The sequence below is a fragment of the Phyllobates terribilis genome, unplaced genomic scaffold (assembly GCF_046119375.1).
Source record: "Phyllobates terribilis strain yellow unplaced genomic scaffold, ASM4611937v1 Scaffold_9__5_contigs__length_417890890, whole genome shotgun sequence".
NCBI classification, from domain to species: Eukaryota; Metazoa; Chordata; class Amphibia; order Anura; family Dendrobatidae; genus Phyllobates; species Phyllobates terribilis.
Window position 1 is genome coordinate 141,439,118 of NW_027362769.1, and position 15,052 is coordinate 141,454,169.

General features: G+C 37.1%; 1 protein-coding gene across 24 annotated transcripts in view; it reads left to right on the forward strand.

Moving 5' to 3' along the window:
* Positions 1 to 6,176: 6,176 nt before the first annotated feature.
* Positions 6,177 to 15,052, forward strand: part of BAZ2B (bromodomain adjacent to zinc finger domain 2B) — a 376,347-nt gene continuing 367,471 nt past the window's right edge. For all 24 annotated transcript variants that reach the window (XM_073647090.1, XM_073647108.1, XM_073647095.1 and 21 more), the window contains exon 1: positions 6,177 to 6,403. The gene's annotated coding sequence lies outside the window, so the exon portion shown is untranslated. The remainder of the gene's footprint in view (positions 6,404 to 15,052) is intronic.

The window sequence follows — 15,052 nt, forward strand, 5'->3', positions numbered from 1 at the left end:
TCCCATAGACCATTCCATTATATCCACGAAAAACACAAACAAATAATAGATGTCTGAGTGAGGCCTTATTAAAAGCGCTTCACCATGAAAAGTCAATCTTGGGGTGTCCTGCTGCCAAAATCTGTGCTGGAACCTGATTCACCTGCAGCGCCACCACTGGGAAAAATTAAGCATTACACAGTTATTATTAAAATGATTGCAAGTATATAATTCATGGACATATTTCTACAGAGTAAAGGCTTCCATTCACATTAGACTTATGTTACAATATCGACTGGTTCGGCCAACAGTCTAATGTGTATGGGGGGCCTGTGAAAGATGATGTCGGGGGACATAAGGAACCAGCATGTCCAATTTTGGACTGTCAATCCTTGTTTTCTCGAAGGCTCTCTTCCCACGATGAGATTTTTGGTGAGTTTTTGATGTTGCACTTTTTCTGCAACATTTCTGCAGCCATTAAGTAAAATAGGTTACTTGCATTTTTTTTTCGAAAATACACAGCGTAAAAAAATCAGCAAAAACTCATTGTGGGAACGTAGCCTAAGAGATGTCCCTCTCATAAAGAACAGAGGAGCGCTTGAGAGAGCGTGCGCTCTGTGTATGTAAGAGTTGGGCGAGATCGCTGATGGCCAAACGTTCGACTTAACCATCGTTCAGCCGACATGTGTCTAAAGTGTATGACGGGTTTAAGAGATACCTGTGTAACTCTCATTGATGAATAGATACTGGTTATGAACAGAATTTTCAACATGTTTTAATTGATTTCCATTATTATTATTCATTATCTGCACTCTAGATCTGTTTGGTGGAGATTAGTAGTGCATCGTCCATAGAATTCTATAGGCACATACTGTACGTACCATCATGATGCATGGGGACCTAATATTACGCCCCACAGGGTAATTGTATACAGTTTTGCTTTTTGCAGGAGTCTCAGATGGAACATATTGCTACAGATCATATCTTACAACCTGCACATACGCTGCTTTTTCACTAAACTCGATATGCACAATTCCCGGAGAACCCCATTAACTACTGAAATTAGATACATGTGTTTCTTTATGGAATTTTCCTAAAACGGTCACTAATATAAGGATTGATATCTAATTTTGTAGCTCCATGGCTGAGATATGAATAACCCTTTAATGAGAAACTGTCAGTAGGATTTCATACTCCAAACTATTTATATGCGCATGTAACTCTTTCAAAGACAAATCCAGCCATACCTTTATATGATCAGTCCATTTCTCCATTAATGAGAAATCAGCATTTGGATTTATATGTAAATGGCTATGGTAGATCTGAAGACTCTGTCACTCCAGCTCTATTACCCGCCCTCCTTTTTAACTGACAACTCCTTTGCTGAAGTCACACAGCATAGAGGCTGTCAGTCAAGCAGGAAGAGGCGGCACTGGGCGGGGAATAGAGCTGGAGTGACAGAGGCTTCAGATCTACAAATAGATCTTCATCCTCATTTCCATATCAGTTCAAACGCTGATTTCTCAGTAACAGAGGGACGGACTGTAAAGGTATTGCTGGACTCGGCTTTGAAAGAGCTGCATACATATATAAAAAGTTCGGCGGTGAAACCCTGCTGACAGATTCCCTTTAAGGCTCATACATGGTCCCTATGCAACCTAAAATAAAGGGTCTATTGGCTCATCGGAACAGGTGTTTATTCTGCCTTCTTAAGAATACTTTCATACATGGATTGGACCATAACACAGTTTTTTCTTACAGGAACCTTTGTGTTCCTCCATGTAGAAGAAGATACACTGAGGCCTACAAAATTCTCTATAGTTGCCATATTATGAAAGGTTCAATAAATATGTCCAAAAATGGTCTTATTCATTCCTATGTGTGGGAACTCATTGTCAAAAAGTTATCCCAACTGGGGTATTTTAGCAAACAATATTGAACATCATGGACCCATGAGAACGTCCTAACTCTGTTAAGCCCCTGTACACATTATAGAAAGACTTATTTTTTTAAGGCTAATTTTTAAAGTCTTTACCAAGGGGGCATTGCACACAAGGTAATTATGCAAAACAGGCTAAAGACATGCTCCCGAGGATCCTGTAAGTCACAACTCCTTGTAAAGACTAAAAATTAGGCCAAAATAAAATAGGCTCATATCTTTGGAACTGTATGGCGGATTTAAAAAACAAGCAAACGGAATACTCAAAGGAGCTTTCCTGGTGTGTACACTGAGCGCTCACATAGAGCCTATAACAATGGTGTTAAAAAACTTTTTTTATTTACCTAACCCCCAAAATAGTGGCCTGTTCTAACCTAGACTTCCAGGGAAAACAAATGGAAACTTGGTCTTCTTCAATGTAACTCAGAATATAGACCGATTAGGGCACAGATCAGCCAATCATAAGGCCGGAAGGACTGATCGGATGATTGCTAACCCAGCCTGCGAGGAGGGCTTTCATGGCACAATCTCCGAATTTCTTGTAGCATGTTTTGAATGAAAGACAACTAATTTATATCGACATTGATATCAGTAGATTTCAGTTTACAGGGCTGGAAGATTATTACTAAATTTTGAGGTTAGCAAAGTATTGACCCGATACAATATAAGCTGGAAACCGGCCTAGGAGTTAATTAAATATACGCTAATGACATATTATAACAAAACCGTCGTCCTTATTAAAAGTTATTAGGTAGTTAGTCAAATTATATCTTCAAAGGAATTCAAAGCATGGAAACTCGGGATTAAATTATACATTTGAACCTTAGGCCAGATTTTACTGTTGAGACAGTTTTGCTACTAAGAGAGGAATCGTGTGTCATTGAAATTAAATGCTTTTCCAGGGCTGGAAGGTTCCAGTTTTAATGAAATTACTGAGTGTGGTGTACTGAAATGATTAAAATCTGTATTCCGGGAATGTGGCAGTGAAAAAAAAAAATCAATAAATGCAAGCCCAGATGCTGTTAAGATGTGAGCACTTTCATGGATATAAGTGAAAAAAAAAAATAATAATAAAAAAAATACATATATTAATTCCAAATTCACGTCATTCTTTAAATAACACGTCTCCCGCTGCACACTACTAGAATTTGAGATTCCATTTTGTTTTGACTAGGAAATGAGAATCTTTCTTTTCAAACGACCCCATTAAAACAGGATTTGTTTTTTTTTTTTGCCCTCCCCCCCTCTTCGCTTTCTGCATTGCAATCATTGTGCTTACACTTATTATGTTACAAAATGACCGAGGTAAGGCTGACATTCTCATTGCATGCAAAAGACGTACTCGGCGAGGCAGTTTTTTTTTTTTTTTTCTAATGAAGGAGCTTTGTACAATCTCCCCATGTGCTAATACTAATGAAGATCCTCCAGGACAATTAAAATCACAGTCAAAGCCAAACAGAAAACAACGTGACATTTTTATTATTTTTTTTTCTTTCATTTATCCATATTAAAAAAAATTTAATTAAATTTTTTATTTTGAGCAGTTGACATTGGCAGATGATTTTTTTCTATATATATAAAGGGTTAATTGCTCCTATAGCCTTTAATTAATTAGGGGCCTATTTGGACTTCAACCCTAGGCCTAATATGACAAGTGTGAACTTAAAAAAGTAAAATATCTAACCACAAGTGATAAGGTTTTGGAGGGACAACTGAGTGGGGGTGACCTCAATTCAATAAATTGCAGAAGAGATAGATAGGGAAGAGCCGGTTACTGAGACAGAGGAATGGAGGAGGGATAATTTGTTGTTTTGGTAGAAACTAAAATGTTATTACTGTATTTATAGCCCGTCTGGCAGGTACACGGCATTAATACACACAATAGGACAGAATGTGATCAACTTTAAAAGCATTACTCAAGGCAGCCTCTGCTTTTTTTTTTGCTGATCGTTGGGATTTTTTCTCTCTCTCTCCCTCTCATTCTCAGTACGACCTTTCATTTTATTCTCTTCATTGCTTTCTCTTCTCTACAGTATCACTTACACATAGCAGTCGTAAAAACAGTCAAGCAGAGTGCAATCTTTATTTATGATCAAGGATGGTGTGGCAAAACAAGGCACCCCAATTATATCATCTATTCCCACAAGGTGTTGTTTTGTTTCGTTTTTTTTTTTTGTTTTTTTTTTAAGTTTAAAGAAGTAGGGGGTCTGAAAGTTTGAAGAAATTAAAAGTTTTAGGCTGTGTTCTTGTAGGCCCTTTTATGTCTTTGTTGTAGCTATATTTTTATGCAACTTTAGAAACGTAATAATTTTAAATATTGATTTCAAAATGAGATATCAACGTTTTCTTCATGATATAACAAAGGACATTTTCTCGATCTTACAAGAAAGAACATTTTCTCGATCTTACAAGAAAGAACATTTTCTCGATCATTACAAAAATAGAGAAAGAACCTGTTCTTGATCATACCCGAAAGATTTTCTTGATTATACAAGGAAGAAATTGTTCTCAATCATTCCAAAAAGATTTTCTCGATCATACAAGAAAGAACATGTTCTTGATCTTACCAGAAAGATTTTCTTGATTATACAAGAAAGAACATGTTATTGATCGCTCCAGAAAGATTTGTCCATCATAGACATGTTCTTGATCATACCAGAAAGATTTTCTTGATCATACAAGAAAGAACATGTTCTTGATCTTACTAGAAGGATTTTCTCGATCATACAAGAAAGAACATGTTCACGGTCATTCCAGAAAGATTTTCTCGATCATATAAGAAAGAACATGTTCTCAATCATACCAGAAGGATTTTCTCGATCATACACGAAAGAACATGTTGTCGATCATACCAGAAAGATTTTTTCGATCATACAAGAAAGAACACGTTCTTGATCTTACCAGAAACATTTTCTTGATCATACAAGAAAGAACATGTTATTGATCGATCCAGAAAGATTTTCTCAATCATATAAGAAAGAACATGTTATTGATTGTATGTCACTCTTTGGGTGAATTCACACCACGTCTGTGATGCTTATTTGACACATACGCGTAGACTTTATTAGATGAAAGTAAGTCAAAAGGGAGCCCTTTTGGAATTTATTTGGATTGCATACATTGAGATATCTCAGTTTAGTGGCATAACTTAAATCTCATGGGCCCTAATGCAAAATTTCCAACAGGGCCCCCAACTATCAGAGGGTCTTTAATAGTATTGGCCTTCTCATATGGGTTAAAGGAACCATCTTGGTCAACTGAGACTCCAGGGCCTGGTATGACTTTAGGGCCTGCATCCACTATAGTTATAACCCTGTCTTAAAATATAAAATTAATATTCTAAATGTATCAACTAGAACCTGGAGCAATCGACGGAGCTTGGGGGTGTCAGGAACCGGAGTCCAAAATTCAAGAGAGTTTCTTGTAACAACGTAGATCGGTGAGGTGTCTCTTATTTTTAACATATCTGAATATACAACTGTACGTAGAATAGAATTTTTTTTTTCAATAGCTGATGCCTCAAATTCTCCCACAAAATCGCCGTTTGTTGAATGCACCTAGCCTTATACGTGCGTGTGAACCTTACACATTGGTTGTTTTAATATGCTCGTTTTAGTTGATAATCGAGAAATAAAGATAAAAATAGAATTATTATTTTTAAAAAAATGATATATTATAAACACACACACATTTATACATAAAGCAATAAACAATATAAATAATATTTAGAATAATAAAAAGCAATTATCAATATTTACACTTGTTTAAAACAAATAGATAACTGCAATAATTAAAAATTCATCATTCATTTATTAATCCTTTCTATATATATACGGTATATGTTAGAGAAAATTAACCTTTATTCATCATTAATTTATTAATCCTTTCTTTAGATATATATTTTAGAGAAAATGAACCTTTTAGTTACATAGGTTCCGAAAGGAAATTAGTAAATAAATAATAATGAAAAAAGTGAGTTACATTTCTTTTCTGTTCCAAAAGTAATCTGAATATATCTTTAAACCAGAGATGGGAAGGACATGATTGTTTCTCCCTATCGGTCAGGACAGATTGGCAAAGGATATTAAATCGATAAACTTGAGGGGAAAAAAAAAATTAAATAAAATAAGCAAATAAACATTTTTTTTCCTTCTTTGCAGGCTGTCTGGTTAACAGCAAGTTTCATTGTTAGAGGCTTGTTGGCTGACGTCACTTTTGGTTCATGAAGCTTTGCCTTGAAGTGAAGCTGAATAAAAACCTTGAGAAGAATCTCCTTCAATCTGCTGCAAGGAACTAAACAGACACACACACATAGAGGGAGCACAATTACACCCTCTTCCTTTATGTCCTTTCCCACAGCTCCTGGAGAGACACACAGCACACAAAAAGAGACTGGCAAGGAAAAGCAGAGATAACCTTCTATCACCTCTCCCTAAAATATTCACCCCCCTGAATCCCTGGCAAGGAGGAGACCCTGGGCATAAGGTGAGTGCACACTTAAGCAGCAGCAGGGCAAGGCAATTACAGCCAGGGGTTACTTCTAAGGGTCCCAACTAGCAGGGGAAGGATTGTTTGGATACATGGGGGGTTCCCTGTGTTGTTATACAGTTCTCTATGGGATCAGTAGGGGTGCTGTAGTCTTACATAGGGGGAGGCACATGAGAAGGTGAATGCATGCCCTCCCTGTGCCCCTCTCCTATCTCTCCCCTTCCTTGCACGCTGCTATCTGCTCCTCTGTTTGTTTTCCTGTATTTCTTCCCAGAGGCTTCTTCTAGCTAAATGGGACCTTGCATTCGGTATTCCCATATTTAACCCTACAGCTCCCTTTCCGCCCCTCCCTAAGGTGCAAGGTATAAGGCACCCTAGCTCCCCGGAACATATCCTCTTCTGGCAATAGGACACTTATTATTAACCCTTCTCTTGTGTCGTTCCCGGCGGTACATGTCCACCTCTTCGATATCGTAGACTATTTCCTTCCTTCTGTAAAAGGGAGGCAAAAAAAAAATAATAATCTGTAGGATTATTTAAGATTTATTTCCGTCCGCAAATAAATTTGAATGTCCGTTTTCTTCCTAGTTCCTCTGGAATCGCGGATATCAAGGGAACATTTGTCGTCGAGAGAATCAGTCCAGTGTTTAAGTGTAATTCAGTTTTGCACAAATCCCATATGTCTTGCAACTCAATGCCAGGAACATCTGCCAGTAACCGTAAACTGGTGGTAATGCTGTCGATTGGCTTATCCAGCCCCCCCAAATGTCCCATTCATTCCCATCTATTTAAAGCTACGCGTCTTAGGGTTAAAGGGGTGTTGACTACAAGCGTAATAACCCCACCTTCTGTTTTGCATAGTGGTTAGTATCTCAGGGGTTAAGTGAGGTAAGCCTACCTATAAAGTGATTTTTATGCCAAAATCGCCGCAACAACACCATACAAATTCCAGGCTTGATGCCAGGAGGGTAATGTGGATTGATAGGAAGGATCGGGGAGGGGGCGAACCATGGTGCTGTATATGGAGCATCTGATCACTGCTGCTTTCCTGCACTGCCCTCTTCATCTCTCCTACTCTTTTGTGTTCCTTCCTTGAACAGAATAGCAGCTGCTGACTGGTTGAGTTGTTGAAATTTATCCCTTTGTGTATATAACAATATCCTCCATTTTCCTCCTTTTTTCCCCTGCCCTCTAAACAACAAGCTACTCGCCATCTTGTATAATTTTTTTTTATTTGCAAGATTCTTTAATTAATTATTTTTATTTATTTATTTTGGATAAGAAAAAGGGGGGGAAGGGAACACTCGCACTTTTTTTGCAGATCAGAAGACAAGAATCAGCACTGCTCTTATTTATCCGACCCAAACTTTACAACGCACATTATTTCAAGTTTGGATTTTTGTACCTATTTTTATTTTTTATTATTATTATTATTTATTTATTTATTTTTATATATATATATATATATATATATATATATATATATATACAAATCCATTTTGCTCAATTTAGGAAACAGTTTATTTATTTATTTTTTTCTCTTTCGTCACCTTCTCATCATTTTACAACAGGTGTACAAATACCGTGCCATATGTGAAATAAAACTGTCCCTTTTTTTCTTAAATGTGTTTTTGCAAACCTGTCACTTTTTATGGCTTGAAAATGCAATAAGATTTGCTAATTAGATACATTTCATTATTTTATGCACATTCTTTGTATTTGCTTGGGTGATGCAGATGGCTGCACATAACTTATTTCCCTTTTTTTTCCCCCTTTATTCTTTTTTTTTTTTTTTATGTTACTGACCTTGAATGGTTCAATGTATAATGCATGGCTTCAATTATATCATGTCTGTCGATTTTTTTTTTTTTTTTATGCCATGTGTAGTGGGTGGATTTTTTTGCATTTAGTTGTAACAACTACTTTTATTTATTTCTCTTTTTTATTATTATTTTTTGTTGTTGTTTATTTAGTTCTCTATTTATTTTGTATTAGACATCAGTGGTGCAAGGGTTAAATGATCGTCTATGTATCTGATTTCATCCCTGAATTGTTTCACCATTTAGTAAAAGTTTTTTTTTTTTTTTAGTTTTGAAAAAGTGGAGTTTCTTTTTCCTGATCGTCTTTTTAGTACTTGCTTGCAATGTAGGGGTTAATCCATGGGTAGCTGTTGTGAAATCAGAGTTTTAAAAGCAAGGAGCTGTATGCAGGATTCCTTAGAATAACACAGCCTTACCTCCGGCTACACCAGGCTTGTCAGCCCATGTGGGAAGAGAAGACAATCAGCCTCAGTGTTCTTAAAATTGTTTCCTAAACAATACCTACTTTTTGTCTTATAAAAAGTTCCACCGGTCACATGACCGCTCCTAATAAAACACTTTATGGCTCATCAGTAAGAAGAGCTGGAACCAGACGACAGTGAAAAATTAAAGTTTCATTCTAAATAGGTACAAATATAAGTTTCAGAAACCAAAATAATATATAATATACACACAATACCGTATGTTATCTAAATTACGGAAGATTATCAACATATTAAAATAGACTTTTAATTAGCCTTATAAATTAAATCAATTGGACAAAAAAACTTCTAAAATTAAAAATGTGTTAGTTGCAGAAGAAAATCACAAGTATGAAGTTTAGTTTTGAAATTACCATGTAAAACATGTTTCTGTATTATTAAATAAGATACTATGTTAAACAGAAACTCAAACTTAGTATAAAATCTTTGTTTTTAAATGTAGATGTCTTTCGCATTCCCTATGGGCCCATGGCTCAGGCTTCAACCCCAAGGCCACATGCAGGGCTATGGAGTCGGAGTCGGTGTCCATTTTGGTGCAGTCGGAGTCTGTATAAAATGGACCGACTCCTAAAATATATAATGAATTGGGTACAGTAGTTCAATGCAGTTTGTGCGGAATATTTTTTCATAAGAATTTGGGAAAGTTCTGAAATGTCTCATAAATGTCTGTCCTATTCCTGATCTAAGGGTCTAGACTTTTAGCTGAGATGAATCTGTGCTACAGTAAATTTATCACTTAAACATGAGCCATGAATGAGGGAGTCAGAGTCATGGAAATTGAGGAGTCGGAGGTTTGGCTTACCGACTCCACAGCCCCGGCCACACGTTGAGTATTTGGTCAGTATTTTACATCAGTATTTGTAAACCAAAACCAGGAGTGGGTGATAAATGCAGAAGTGGTGAAGTGTTTCTATTATACTTTTCCTCTGATTGTTCCACTCCTGGTTTCCTGGTTTTGGCTTACAAATTATTATTATTACTATTAACGACCTTTAGCTTGATCTCGAGCCATGGTGACTTGATGGATGAACGCTCTGTAGGAAGATAGATTTTGTACAAGCCTAGATGTGTCCACCAGGGTCTTCTCCGCCATTATCTTGATTATATCAAGCCATCGGGTTGCTGGTCTTCCTCTTCGCCTTGTTCCTTCTATTCTTCTGATCATGATACTGATTTAAAATACTGACCAAATATTGAATGAACGTGGCCTAAGGTCGGGTTCACACAACCGTTTACGGACCATGATGTATAGGTTGGCCATGATCTCCTGACCCGAGCTCAACAGCTTATAAGACTGTTGAGTTCATGTTAGGAGACCTACAAACGATCCGTACTTGGACAGTGGTACATAGAGTTGTGAAACCAGCCTAAAGCCTCATTTTTCTTCCATGTTGTCTATCCATGTTTTCCCCAAGTAGAGCGCCTACCCGTTATAGACTATGCGGCTGTTCAACAGGTAGAAAAATCAGCACTACTCCTCAAGTGGCCATTCACTTTTCACACTCAAGCTTTTTCAAAACCATTTACGGTGGGGCTCTGCCTCTGATCGTTATCGGTCCATAGAACATTTCAGTAAGGAAAGAGTCAGATGGCTGTATAACTTAGACGAGAATCACAATGCAATGCTGGGACGGACTGGCCGGCGGTTCCCCCAACCCAAGCATGACAACATTTCAATAAGGGAAGAGTCAGACGGTTGTATAACTCGGACGAGAATCACAACGCAATGCTAAGACTGGCGGGCGGCTCTCTCGACCCGAGCGAGACACCTGCATAGAAATACATACCGACTCCCAGTCCGAGCATTGCGTTGCGATCCTCATCAGAGGCCATCTGACTCTTCCCTAAGGAAGATAATTTGGCACTCACCAAAGTAAGTGGTGAGTGCCGTTTTTTCCCTTATTGAAACTTTCTATGGGGGCTGTACAAATGTCCGCATTTTTTTGCAAACCATGTGAAATAAAACAGAGACTTGTCATTTTTTTATTTGAGTCATGGATCAAACTCACCCAAATAAATGGGTCAGTTAAAAAAATGGACATCAAACGGATGCCATCCCGGTGTCATCTGAGTGCTGTCTTTTTGCATATGAGAAAAAATGGGTGCCACATGAATGGTAAAAACAGACACATTGAACAGATCAAAATCAGATCCAGGCCATTGATGAAAAACAGTTAATTTTTTTTCACGTACAAAATAAAAAATTGATGTCTGAACGATGTCTAACTATTTGGCCATTGAACCATGTATCTGAATAGATCTTTTACTGGACCAGAAGTCCTATGTAATACTGATACGCAGATTGTTCTGTGTCATTTAGAGTCCGGTGCTTAAATATTTTATTGTCTGAGAACCGTGAGTCCTTTAGTTTGGGCACTATAAATGCTGGCCTGTATGGCTCAAGGTGAACCTAAACATCTACTATATGGTTTCTGTTCTTTCAGTCATGATATCCTCTTTTTTTCAAATCAAAATAAAGACCAGGGGATTTTGTCGACATAAAATTAGTAGTGTCTGTTACAGAAATAGCGCCACACCTCTCCACAGGTAGTGTCTGGTATTACAGCTCAGCTCCATTAATGTGAATAAGATAGATCTTCAATTCCAAATACTACCCATGGACATCTTTACTAGGAATCTGTCAGAAGGAAATGACTGTTCAAACTAAACACAAGTGATCTGCTCCCTCTTGGTGTGGCCAAACAGTTCAGTGCACCGTCACACTTATTTATTTTCTGTCTATCTTCGCCCTGCTCTTCCTTGATTGACAGCTCTGGAGCCAGAGAAGGGAGGTGATATATGGAAAATAAGTTGGTGAGAAGGTGAACTAAATTGTTCGGCCACATCCAGGGTGTGCCAAGTGCCTGTGGTTGGGTTGAACAGTCATTTTGTGCTGACAGACTCTCTTTAAATAATATTTTTTGTTGATTTTATTTTTCTATGCATTATTATTATGATAAATATATTATTATAGTGGCCTTGATCCTTTACAGTCTCATGATTGGCATTTGTCGGGGGAAAATTATTACACGTACCCACACGCAATACGTCAGTTTAATTAGGTCATTGTGAAGATGGCCTAAACCAGTAATTTTTTCCCCTTTTGACATCAGGAAACTCCTCAAAAATAGTTTCTTCCCCAAAAAAAAGTAATTCTATACAAGTAAAATAAAAGAAAGGTACGGTACTTACTGTAGTTAACATTTTATGATTAAAAAGTGGAAAAGCTACCCACCCATGTCAAGAATAAGGTGTACCTCTATACTTGATGGTCCCTCAGGGCTCGTTCACTTGTGAGTATTTTCAACATACAAGAAAAATAGACTGATATTTTTTATCAGACTTTGATCAGAGTTTGGTCCGAGTGTCATCAGTTTTTCTCGTACGTGGAAACAAACCAAAAAAAAAAGTTTCTAACCCCTTCTCCTTTCTGACATTTCTTGAAAATCGGACTGTGTTGGATCAAAATTGGCAATACAAATATATGAAAATGTGTGAAAAAAGAATCGGACAGCACTCGGATGTCATCCAAGTGCTGTCCGATTCTTTTTTCACAGATTTTCATATGTTTGTATTGCCAATTTTGATCCAACACTTGGATCAATTAGACATGTCTTCGCTATTTTGCGCGGCCCGCTCAGTCTGCGAAAAAATTGCAGACATATGAATGACCCCATACACTATCATAGGTAATAGTGCTATGCATGAAAATCATGGATAGCACTCGTACGAGAACAACAGACATCTGAATGAGCCCCAACTTTAATGAATCACCCCTTAATGTACCCAAAAAGGCTCCATATGAACTGAGGAAGAAATGGGATACAGGCTTATCTCTTAATTAAAACCTCTCTAAAAAAAATGGGTGGAGAAGGGGGAACAGATCGGGAAAGGGCCACACTTCACAATTCACAATACAAGAAAACATAAAAAGGGTTCCACACAGTTATCGTGTTAAATTAATATTTAGGTGCAAGAATACGCTCTAGCCTGTTTAGGCTTATGGAGAGGTGAGCCATTATAGTTAGGGACCATCCAGTATAGAGGCAGACCTTGACGTGGTTGGATGGCTTTTACACTTTTTTGATCAAAAAAAGTTAACTTACTACACATATACAAAAACGTAAGGTACTAACAGTGGACTTCATGTATTCATTGGTTGCAGTGTGCTGACGCCACAGCATATACGTGCACCTGCATATTAGTTTGTTATTATAGGTGTATGGGCTGTTTTTTTTTAGACATATATATATTTTTTTATATTTCAAAGATATATCATATACATTTATTAAATTAATATATTTGTCCGTGTGTAGAGTGGTGAAGTATGCACAAGTCAGTAACACCTGGCATTCTTCCTGCTCTTTTCATTCAGCTGACCCTGCTTAGGTTACCTGGTCTAGTGTTCCCTGGTCTTTCAAGTAGAGAAATTGTTCTTCCAGCAGTCTGATACACCTGTACTTCTGTGACGATAAACACAAAATACTCCTTTTTTTTTCTCTTAGGCCTCAGGCCAGGAATGAGGATAATTTACATACGAAGTAAAGTCAGCACTATCCGCTGAACCTTTTAGAAACGCAACATCTTAAAGGAAATCTGCAAACAGAAAATGTTCTACAGTATTGTTTTACTCAGGTTTTTGTATTAAATGTATATATATTTTTTCTATATCAAAATTTTTATTAAAAAAAAAAAAATTGAAATCTTGCAATTCTCACACTGGCCACTGGAGCTATTTTTTTTTTACTCTAACTTCCTGTTGTTTTCAGGAAATGCACATGTACATTAGCCACAATAAACAGATTATTTTTTTGTATTGAAGCATCTAATGACCATGTGCAAAGGTCATTGTTAAAGGATGGGTCAGGTGTGATATCGCCTATTGGGAATAGTGGATCCTGTGTTATCAGCTGTTTATAGCGGTGTTACCAGTCATTATAATCCTGCATCTAATAATAAGAAGCATGCTGAAAATATTTCCTGAAAGGACAGAGTCTACAATATCCCAAGTGGTGGGAGTGCAAATTTCAAGAATATTATTATTATTATTTTTTTTTTAATGAAGATCATATACTGGACATTGCAAGGTTTCTACATTTTTTTTGCTTAATAAAAATTGTGATATGGGGAAAAAGTGGCAAAAAAAAGAAAAAAAATACATTACTCAGAAAACTGATTTACTTAAACAGTAGATCATTTTCTAACAACACATTCCCTTTAACGAAGCGCTCCTCCTCCTCCCATCAAAGTTTTTATCCTCTTAATATATTGAAGTCCTCATATTATATAGCACTGTGTACTTACAATTGCTCATTTTGCCTTTCTACCCAGTTAATTCTACTCTTTTCTCTTCTCTATGTAGAAACAAGAGGTTTCTTGTCCCTGCATGAGTCATTCCCCTCTTCATCTTCTGACCCAGCTGCTCCCTCTTCCCTCCTACTGAGACTTTTGCAGTGACTGATGACTCATGCACGGAAAATTGACCTCCTGTTTCTACATAGAGCTTAGAAGGATTCAGCTAGTCAGTTTTTAATCACGTGATGTCATAGACCTAATGGAAAAGAGAAGAATTAGCTGAGTAGAAAGGCAAAATGAGCAATTGTATACACAGTGCCATATACAGTAGTATGATGACTGCAATATATTAAGAGGATAACAACTTTTATGTGAGAAGGAGGAGGGCTTCTTTAAGGGACTACAAGAACTAAAATTTAGATTTATTAGTAGGTTGAAGATTTTTATGTTGGTAGGTCTCACTAACGTCTTGTAAATTCTCCTCCTGTGTTGACAAGTTTTATTTGCTTAAACTAATAGTGTCTTGAAGCCTCCACAATTTTCACGGTGTAGTAGTGCTGATGCGACCTGCATGGTATTGTGTTAGGCCCTTTAAAATGTCTAGTTTGGAAAAACTTTTAACTTTCAAGCCTGTAATAGATGTAGTGAAACAGAAATTAACGGATCCAATGAATCCCATTTTTGGGGATTTTTCAGGATTTTTTATCCTTATTGTTTTGGTGGTTGTCGATCATCATCCTTTAACAATGGTAATTTTTGTCAATCTGATTAGTCCAGAGTGCTTGACGAACAATAATTCTCTATGCAGAACATTAACATCTGCTTGGCCGTATGTGTGCATGACTTTCAGTAGACGACTAATCATGTGTGAAATTGTTCATATCATTAGGAATTATTGAAGCATTTTTGGGATGCTAAGTTATACACTTTCGCATGGCACGGTCTACTATTTGGTAGGAAAATCTCGGGTCATCTGTTGTAGTGGGACTTCTGGTGGCCATACACATTAGATTAATGTTACCTGAGCCCACCAATTTCAACAAGACTGG